This window comes from Malaclemys terrapin, chromosome 6 (genome assembly GCF_027887155.1).
Source record: "Malaclemys terrapin pileata isolate rMalTer1 chromosome 6, rMalTer1.hap1, whole genome shotgun sequence".
NCBI classification, from domain to species: domain Eukaryota; kingdom Metazoa; phylum Chordata; order Testudines; family Emydidae; genus Malaclemys; species Malaclemys terrapin.
Genome location: NC_071510.1, coordinates 1,247,798 through 1,257,378, shown reverse-complemented (window position 1 = coordinate 1,257,378; position 9,581 = coordinate 1,247,798). Strand labels below are relative to the sequence as shown.

The following is a 9,581-nucleotide window of genomic DNA, read 5'->3' as shown; positions in this document are numbered from 1 at the left end:
GAGCCACAAAGCTGACTAAGACAAAGTAGAAAGCTTAAAAAGCAAAGCATAGGAGCTTGGGTACTCCTTGTTCTAGTGGTTAGTAACAATTTCCTTTATGTTCCAGGGAGACCACACAGTCTATTTAGCCTCTGTTCCTGCCTGAATAATCTCCTGTCATCCGAAGCTTGTTTTTATACTGGGCTGGCACTCTAAAAGTGTTTAACTGCCAGACGGATGTCCCAGTAATTTCACCAAGGCTGTCCCAAGTAAACCGTTGGGTCTAAGACCCTCGTGTACACACAAAACAGACAGTTCCCTACGCCCCCCATAGCTTATAGCCTAGGTAAACAATGATAGAGATAGCACAGCATGATGCAAGAAATTAGACAGACAAGTTACAGAATGGACACACACAAAACGAACAGGCATCAGGCAAATGAGTCTAACTTCAAAAGGTTCGGATCACAGCGCGTCCTTATCTGAACCCAGAGCCTACGGGCAGCTCCTCACCAAAGCCCAAATAGAGACAAGGGTCTCTTACCTGGTGCCTGGGATCGGTGTGGAAGTGGTCCACGGTCCTCCGGTCCGGTGGGACGTCGAGTGATCCCGGACGAGCCCCCAAATTGTTGTGGTCAAAGACACCCATGCAATGATTTTAGTTCAAAGACTCAAGCCTGAGGCCAGTTTATTGACATACATACCAGTGCACTGGGGTGCAGTCCGAAGACTGACACCCCGAGGGCTGCTCGCAGGCGGGTTTTTATTTCATTAAACCGCAAGCAAAGTACAAACAATACGTCATGAGTTAAGAAACTGGGGTTGGGGTCAGCCCCCCACCCCCAAACCACAAGTTAAGAAACTAGGGTTGGGGTCAGTCCCTCCCTTAAACCGAGAGTTAAGAAATTAGGGTCGGGGTCAGTCACCCCTCCCCCTACCCCCGGTACCTTCCTCATTAATTTCCGAGAAGTGGGTGTTTATTTGGGTAGAGGGGCGCTTGGTGGTTTTCCCCAGGGGTGGTACTTGGCACCAGTTTGGGTACATTTCTCAAGACACGTTATTTTCTGGGGTCTTTTGGTTAAAGATTGGGGGGGGGGTTTCCATGGGACGCCTAAAGAGGATCTATGATTGGTTATTTTTGCAGATAGCTGGAATCACGGAATAGGTCACAGATCACCCAAAGGAGAAGCTGCATGAGTCAAGAAATTGCATTTAGCTAAAGTTACCTATTGCTTCACACAAGTGGTTATTCTATTTCATAGTGCTGCTGCTGGGGCTTTTCTTCTATTCTTTCCCTCCTTGCCCCCCCCACCCTCCTCTGGTCATGACCCTTGACCGAGTTTGGCAGGGAATTGTGCAGTCTAGTCTAGTTCAGGCCCTGGCCTGTACTGCTTTGTGTAAGGGTAGTTAGCATAACAGATCTCTGTTGGAGGGTTTATTTTGGGGCCTTCAGATTCACAGCTCTGGCTATTAAAAAGAAGGCCCCCCTGCTCTATTTCCCCACACTGGTCATCACTTTGAACTCTACTACCCTGCCCTCAGGTGACCAACTGTCAGACCCGCCCTTTAAATTCTCTGGGAATTTTGAAAATCCCCTTCCTGTTTGCTCAGCCAGGCGTGGAGTGCTCTCAGCGAATCTTTTCAGGTGACCATGCCTCCAAGTGCCAGGCGATCCCCACTATGGAGCAATAGTGAGGTGGTAGACCTCATCAGTGTTTGGGGGGAGGAAGCTGTCCAGTCCCAGCTGAGCTCCAGCTGTAAATTACGATACCTTCGGGCAGGTATCAAGGAACATGGTGGAAAGGGGCCATTACCAGGACGCACTGCAGTGCAGGGTTAAAGTGGAGGAGCTATGGAAAGCCTGCGAGGCAAACCGCCGCTCCGGTGCTGCCCCCGCGACCTGCCATTTCTGTCGTCATTGGGGGCGACCCCACCTCCACTCCGAGTACCACCATGGACACTTCAGAGCCCAGTTCAGCAAGGCAGGAGGAGGAGGAGCAAAGCGGGAGCGAGGGTGCTGAGGAGGAGGAAGACACCCCAGCATCCCTAGATGCATGCAGCCAGGAACTGTTTTCAAGCCAGGAGGAAGGCAGCCATTCGCAGCGGCCGGTGCTTGGGGAAGGACAAACACCAGAGGAGGTTCACGGTAAATGGCTTTTATTTTGGGAAGGAAATTGTTCAGTGCAGGCTCTTGGGGCGAGGAGGGTTAGGGCTGCATGCATGCCTAGATGCAGAATAGGGCATTGATATGCTCTTTCACATCGCGGTAATCGGCCTCAGTGATCTCTTCAAAGGTATCAGTCAGAACTTGGGCAATGCACTTGCGCAGGTTTTGTGAGAGCCGCTGTGGTCCTTGTCCCAGTCAGGCTAACATGTCCACGCCACTGTGCCGTGAGAGGCGGGGGGACCATTGCTGCACACAGGCAAGCCGCATATAGGCCAGGGCGGAAGCCACATTGTAGTGGAAGACCCTCTCTTGCTTCGCAGGTCACCCTCAGCAGCGAGATATCGTCCAGGACGAACTCCTGTGGAAAATGTGGGGACACAGAAACTCAGAGGACAGTACAGCCATGAAACAATCATTCCTCTGGACCCTGTGCTTACTCACCATTTTGGGGCTCCAGTGGCTTATGTGCGCTTGCTTTGGGACAGGCAAATTATGCTATTGTGTAGATTGTGCTTTCCCTCCTTAAGTACGGGGGAATCATTGCTCTGTCTGGTGTGAACAATGCTGCCTCTGTTAAGAGTTGCATTTTGCCTTTTCAGATGCAACCTTGAGATCTCAGCCATCCATGTTATCACCGGCTGAGAGGCTGCAAAGAATTAGGAAGAGGCCATGTAGAATCAAAGAAGACATGCTGCATGAAGTAATGCAACAGTCACTTAACGAGAATCTAAAAACGCAGGAGTGGAGGGAGAGTGAAAGGAGGATCCGCCAGCAGAATGCAGAGCGCTGGCACAAGTGTGGAGCTCTGGCAGCAAAGCACTGATCAGCTGATAAGCATCATGGAGCGCCAAGTAGACTTGATCCAGGCGCTCATAGCCATGCAGGCGAAGCACTACCAAGCCTGCCCCCCCTGCAGCCTTTGTCCCAAAACACTTTCCCTTGTGCCCCCATGTCACCTCCAACCCACTTTCCCCAATATCCGGGTTCTTACCGCCACCAGCTGCCTCCAACACCTGTAGCATCACCACCCAGCCCTGCAAACTATGACCCTTACCCCCTGCCCTCAACCCCTATCACCATGCACAGTATAGCCATCCTGAAGTGTAGCACTCATTGCATGACACTCCAGACAGGACATATGCAAATCTGTGATTGTACCGTTCCCCACCCCACCCCCCCTTGCCCTTTCTGTTGCCCAAGCAGTTGTGTTTCTTTTCAATAAATGGATTTTTTGGCTTTGAAAACATTCTTTATTATTGCATAAAGTAAAAGATACCTTAGCCCAGGAAAGCAACAGGCACTGCAAGTAAGCGTAGCAAACACAGATTCCTACTAACGTTGGAACCACTGCACTTCACTCCCGTGCAGGGCATCAAACATTACTGGTGGCTTTTAGCCTCAGATTGCTCCCTCAAGGCATCCCTAATCCTTACAACCCCATGCTGGGCCCCTCTAATAGCCCTGGTCTCTGGCTGTTCAAATTCAGCCTCCAGGTGTTGAACATCGGAGGTCCATGCCTGAGTGAAGCTTTCACCCTTCCCTTCACAAATGTTATGGAAGGTACAGCACGTGGATATAACCGTGGGGATACTGTCATCGGCCAAGTCCAGCTTCCCATACAGAGAGCGCCAGCAGCCCTTTAAACGGCAAAAGCACACTCCAAAGTCATTCTGCACCGGCTCAGCCTGTTGTTGAACTGTTCCTTGCTGCTGTCAAGGCTTCCTGTGTAGGGCTTCATGAGCCACGGCATTAAGGGGTAAGTGGGGTCTCCAAGGATCACAATGGGCATTTCGACTTCACCTATGGTGGTCTTCTGGTCTGGGAAAAAAGTCCCGGCTTGCAGCTGCCTGAACAGGTCTGTATTCTGAAAGATGCGTTCGTCATGCAGCTTTCCGGGCCAGCCTGCGTTAATGTGAATGAAATGCCCACGGTGATCCACAAGCTCCTGGAGAACCATAGAGAAATACCCCTTCCGATTAACGTACTGGGAGGCTAGGTGGGCTGGTGCCAGAATTGGAGTATGCATCCCATCTATTGCCCCTCCGCAGATTGGGAAACCCATTTGTGCAAAGCCAGCCACAATGTCCTGCACGTTACCCAGAGTCACTGTTCTTCTGAACAGGATGCAATTAATGGCCCAGCAAACTTGCATCAACACGATTCCAACAGTCGACTTCCCCACTCCAAACTAGTTAGCGACTGATCAGTATCTGTCTGGAGTTGCCAGCTTCCAGATTGCAATAGCCACCCGCTATTGCAGGGATGGCTGGGATGCGAACCGATGCATCAGGGCCGGCTTTAGGAAGTGCTGGGCCCGATTCGAATACCCGGAACAGTCCGGATCTTCAGTGGCACTTCGGCAGTGGGTCCTTCACTCGCTCCGGGTCTTCCGCGGCACTGAAGGACCCGCCGCCAAAGTGCCGCCAAAGACCCGGACCGCTGCCGGCTGAGTAAAAAAATTAAAAAGGCGCCTAAGTTAGGCGGTTTTCTTTAGGGTGCGGGCGCGGGGCCCTCTTAGGCGTGGGGCCCGATTTGGGGGAATTGGGGGAATTGGCCTAAAGCTGGCCCTGCGATGCATCATGGGGCGTTAGAACAGGACCCAGAATGATCCGCACCCCCTACCCCTTCCCACAAGCCACAGCGCCAGAATGGGAAGAGGTGCTCTGTGGGATAGCTGCCCATAATGCTCCGCTCCCAATGCTGCTGCAAGTGCTGCAAATGTGGCCATGCCAGTGCGCTTGCAGCTGTCAGTGTGGTCAGACTGCAGTGCTTTCCCTACTGCGCTCTCCAAAGGCGGGTTTAACTCAAAGCGCTCTACATCTGCAAGTGTAGCCATGCCCTTAGAAACCTTCATCTAATTTCAAGTCTAAACTTCCTGATAGCCAGTTTATATTCATTTGTTCTTGTGTCCACATTGGTACTGAGCTTAAATAATTCCTCTCCCTTCCTGGTATTTATCCCTCTGATATATTTGTAGAGAGCAATCATATCTCCCCTCAGCCTTCTTTTGGTTAGGCTAAAGAAGCCAAGCTCTTTGAGTCTCCTTTCATAAGACAGGTTTTCCATTCCTCAAATCATCCTAGTAGCCCTTCTCTGCCCCTGTTCCAGCTGAATTCCTCATTCTTAAACATGGGAGACCAGAACTGCACACAGTGTTCCAGATGAGGTCTCACCAGTGCCTTGTATAATGGTACTAACACCTCCTTATCTCTATTGCAAATACCTCGCCTGATGCATCCCAAGACATCATTAGCTTTTTTCACAGCCATATCACATTGGCGGCTCATACTCATCCTCTGATCAACCAATAGGCCAAGGTCCTTCTCCTCCTCTGTTACTTCCAACTGATGCGTCCCCAGCTTAAAACAAAAATTCTTGTTATTAATCCCTAAATACATGACCTTGCACTTTTCACTATTAAATTTCATCCTATTACTATTACTCCAGTTTACAAGGTCATCCAGATCTTCCTGTATGATATCCTGGTCTTTCTATGTATTGGCAATACCTCCCAGCTTTGTGTCATCCGCAAACTTTATTAGCACATTCCCATTTTTTGTGCTGAGGTCAGTAATAAAAAGATTAAATAAGATTGGTCCCAAAACCAGTCCCTGAGGAACTCCACTAGTACCCTCCCTCCAGCCTGACAGTTCACCTTTCAGTATGACCTGTTGTAGTCTCCCCTTTAACCAGTTCCTTATCCACCTTTGAATTTTCATATTGATTCCCATCTTTTCCAATTTCACTAATAATTCCCCATGTGGAACTGTATCAAATGCCTTACTGAAATCGAGGTAAATTAGATCCACTGCATTTCCTTTGTCTAAAAAATCTGTTATCTTCTCAATGCTGACACACTCTCTGGCCCCCAAAACACATCATGTCTCTCCCCCCCCTACACACACACACACACACACACACTCTCCCTGTCACACACTTTCCCCCCTCCCCCCTTCAGTTGAAAAGCAGCTGGCAATATAGTAGGATGCCCATGGAACAATGGGATTGAGAAACCTGCATCATGTGATGCTGTACCTGCCCCATGAGGCATTGCAAACCCCTCCCAAAGCATCCTGCGGCCAATTGCACTGTGCAATAGCTCCCACAATGCACTGCTGTGTTTGCCGTTGCAAGAGCTGCTAATGTGGATGCGTTCCAGTGTCACAAGGAGCACAGTGTGGACATGTAACTGCGGTTTAATAAAAGTGGTATAACTTGTGGCGCAGAAACTTGCCAGTGTAGACCTACCCTTTGAATGATGGCTCAACATCTCATTCTGGTTTTGAGTGAGTAATAACACCTCCGGTCTCTTTTCTCCTTGCTAACTGTTTCCAGGACAGGGAGAGAGATTTATATAATAATATATGGAGATATCCTATCTCCTAGAACTGGAAGGGACCCTAAAAAGTCATTGAGTCCAGCCCCCTGCCTTCACTAGCAGGACCAAGTACTGATTTTGCCCCAGATCCATAAAAGTGGCCCCTTTAAGGATTGAACTCACAACCCTGGGTTTAGCAGACCAATGCTCAAACCACTGAGCTAACTCCCTCACCCTTTACTAGTTATCCAAGTCCATTAGCCAATATTATACCAAAAAAATAGGCTGTCTGAAAAAATCCTTATGCTTACAGTCAAGTATTGTGTCCCTTGACCCAGCGGGATTTTGGTCCCTCTGCCCAGTCCTCTCTGTGAAGGCTCCTAATGGCTAGTTGATTGTCCCTGCCCTGCAGGCCAGTCAGGGTGAGTCATGGCAGCTGTTCGAGGGAAGGCAGCACTAAGGGCCCTGCTTTAACAATGTAACTGCAGTGTAAATACTGCTGCTGCTGGGCAAGGGCTGGTTTGAAATAGGAAACTCCTCTGAGAGGGGCTGGGAGATTCCTCCCTCCTCAGGCGGAGAAGCAGCCCCAGCAACTAACCCTTTCAGCACCGAGTATGAGGCGCCTCAGCTCCCCCTCAGCAAGCACCCCAACCCCAGCTCGTTTGCTAGTTGGTGTTTGTACAGGCCCTTGCACAATGGGGCCCCGTCCATGGCTGGCCCATAGGTATTACCATAATAAACATGGTTAATACAAATACAATGCCAAAGGGCATGTAAACACAATAGGTGAGTGAGCATTTATGATGAATTGCAGTCATGGGTCTCTCCTGGCACCAGATCCCGCACACAGGGCTCTCCTCTCCAGTACTCAAGCCCTTGTTGCTTTCACAAGGACCCTTTGGGCCCTCCTTCCCTCCTCCTCTCCACTGAACTGGTGAGACTGGCTAGCTCTGAGCTGTGTGTGTGTGTGGGAGGGCTGGAATACAGAGAAAGGGCCCAGCAGCCGATCCAACTATCCTATGTTTTTGCAGGGCCGCCCAGAGGATTCAGGGGGCTGGGGCAAAGCGGGGGAGCTGCAGCGCTTGTACTCACCCGGCAACGGTCCGGGTCTTTGGCGGCATTTTGGCGGCGGGGGGCCCTTCAGTCGCTCCGTGTCTTCAGCAGCACTAAAGGACTCGCCGCCGAAATGCCGCCGAAGACCCGGGCCAGGGCTCGCGGGGCCCCTGTGGGGCCCGGGGCAAATTGCCCCACTTGCCCCCCCTCTGGGTGGCCCAGTTTGGAGACACACACTGCCACCCCCGTTGCGTTACAGATGTTGGCAGCTGCAGTGAAGAGGTGGCTGAAAACCCACTGCTTTTTGGAAAAGCAGCGAAGGCTGATAGCTGTCATGAGTCAGACAGATTTCAAGGATCCTGCATGGAGCTGAAGTGGAGTTAAAAAGTCCCTGGGTTGTGTGAAGGGTGTTTGCTTGTACGTGGGGCACCCAGAATAGGTGGCCACAATAATCAGGTTGCTCCATGGCGCCCAATGAGTCTAACCAAAGCATGCTCTGAGGGCTGTTGTGCAGCCTGCCATGTCACAGGGTAAGAGCAGTTTGTCAGGGCTGGCCTAGCCTCTCTGATCAACGCTGACAGTGACCTCCCCTCTAGGCAGATGTCTGGGCCCGTTCTCTGCCTACCACCCCGGGCCAGAGCGGCCCCTGTGAGTTTGACTGTAAATCATTCCGTGCTGAGATGATAATGATGAGCCTTGTTCTGCTCAGAACTGCCCACTTTGCCCCATGGGGGTAGGGCACCCCAATGCAATCTCAAAATTCCCCATCTTCATGTGTGGGGACAGTTTTCAGCCCAAAGACTCCAAGTTCTGTTCTTTAAGGCCTGGGCTGCTGCCCATTCACCCACTCGCCCAGGAGCTAGTCTCCCGAGGGTTGTTAGAACAGCATCTTTCTTCCCTGGAGGAGATTAATGCTCTTCCATAGGCAGTTTGTCATTGGAAGTGATTCTCTTTCATTATACAACACCACTGGTACATGGCCATTCACACACCAGCTGGACAGAGTGCCCGTGAGGCCTGCACAGCCTGTGAAGGGAATTGTGGGCATAGGGCAGAGAGTGGGGAAGGAGGAGAACAGGACACACTGGAGGCAGCTTCATGAGCATGTGGGGCCTGCTCCACACACTAATCTTGCAGTGTAAATCTCTCCTTATCCCATGGGGCGCTGGTGTGTGTCCACACAAACGTGTCTGCCGGGAGGCTGAGAGAAGAAGGTGCAGGGCTGTAACGAGCCAAGCACAGAGGGGGAAGACGCTACGCTGTGGCCAGCCTGGAAGGGGAGATGAGGAGTTAGAGTGCCATTGAGGAGCCCGGCAGGAATACTGGACACCCTGGGCGTGTTCACAGACGGGCGCAAAGTGAGGCAATGGCACTGAGGTCGGGTCTGGGCTGGTATCTCCCCACTCTGCTGGGCCCAGAGTGGAAGAGGTGCTGGCTGTGAGGCTGGATTCTGGGCATAAAGTCAGCAGGTGTGTGCTTCTCCAGTCTCCACTGGGATCACCTCTCTGCTCTCCCACCACAGAGAGCACTCTCTGCACTCCCCAGTCTCCCCCACACCCTGCGGTTCCCCGTATACTCTGTGCTAGCACTCAGCATGTGGCACAGACACACCACATGCAGTGACACCTGCCCTGCTGACAGAAGAGCACAGAGCAGGTGGGCAAGGGCTCTCTGTTACTCTATAACATTTTACTTGACCTTGGATAGGGCCTACATCTACCAAGATATTTAGGTACCTAAAGCTGCAGATAGGCACCTACTGGGATTTACACAAGTGCCTAAGCAGGTTAGGTGCCTAACTCCCATTGAAATCCCATTGAATGCCAATCCCAATGGGATTTAGGCTCCTAATTTCCTTAAGTGCTTTTGAAAAGCCCATTGGGTGTCTATCTGCATCGTTAGGTGCCTGAGTACTTTGGAACTATGGCCCTATGCATCCAACACTGAGACGAGCTCTATCGGAATTGCGCCCGGTGCGTCCACTGGAGTCCGTCAGAGCAGACTGTGCGTCCCTTACTGGATGCTAGTGAAAACTGACAGTGGCCCTCTATCAAAACTGTCTGG

General features: G+C 51.2%; 1 long non-coding RNA gene across 1 annotated transcript; it reads right to left on the bottom strand.

Moving 5' to 3' along the window:
* Positions 1–2,119: 2,119 nt before the first annotated feature.
* Positions 2,120–6,863, bottom strand: LOC128838908 (uncharacterized). The gene is made up of 2 exons (XR_008445322.1): positions 6,776–6,863; positions 2,120–2,504 (listed from the first exon to the last, which is right to left on the bottom strand). It is a non-coding gene; the product is annotated as an uncharacterized LOC128838908 (long non-coding RNA).
* Between the last annotated feature and the right edge of the window lie 2,718 nt (positions 6,864–9,581).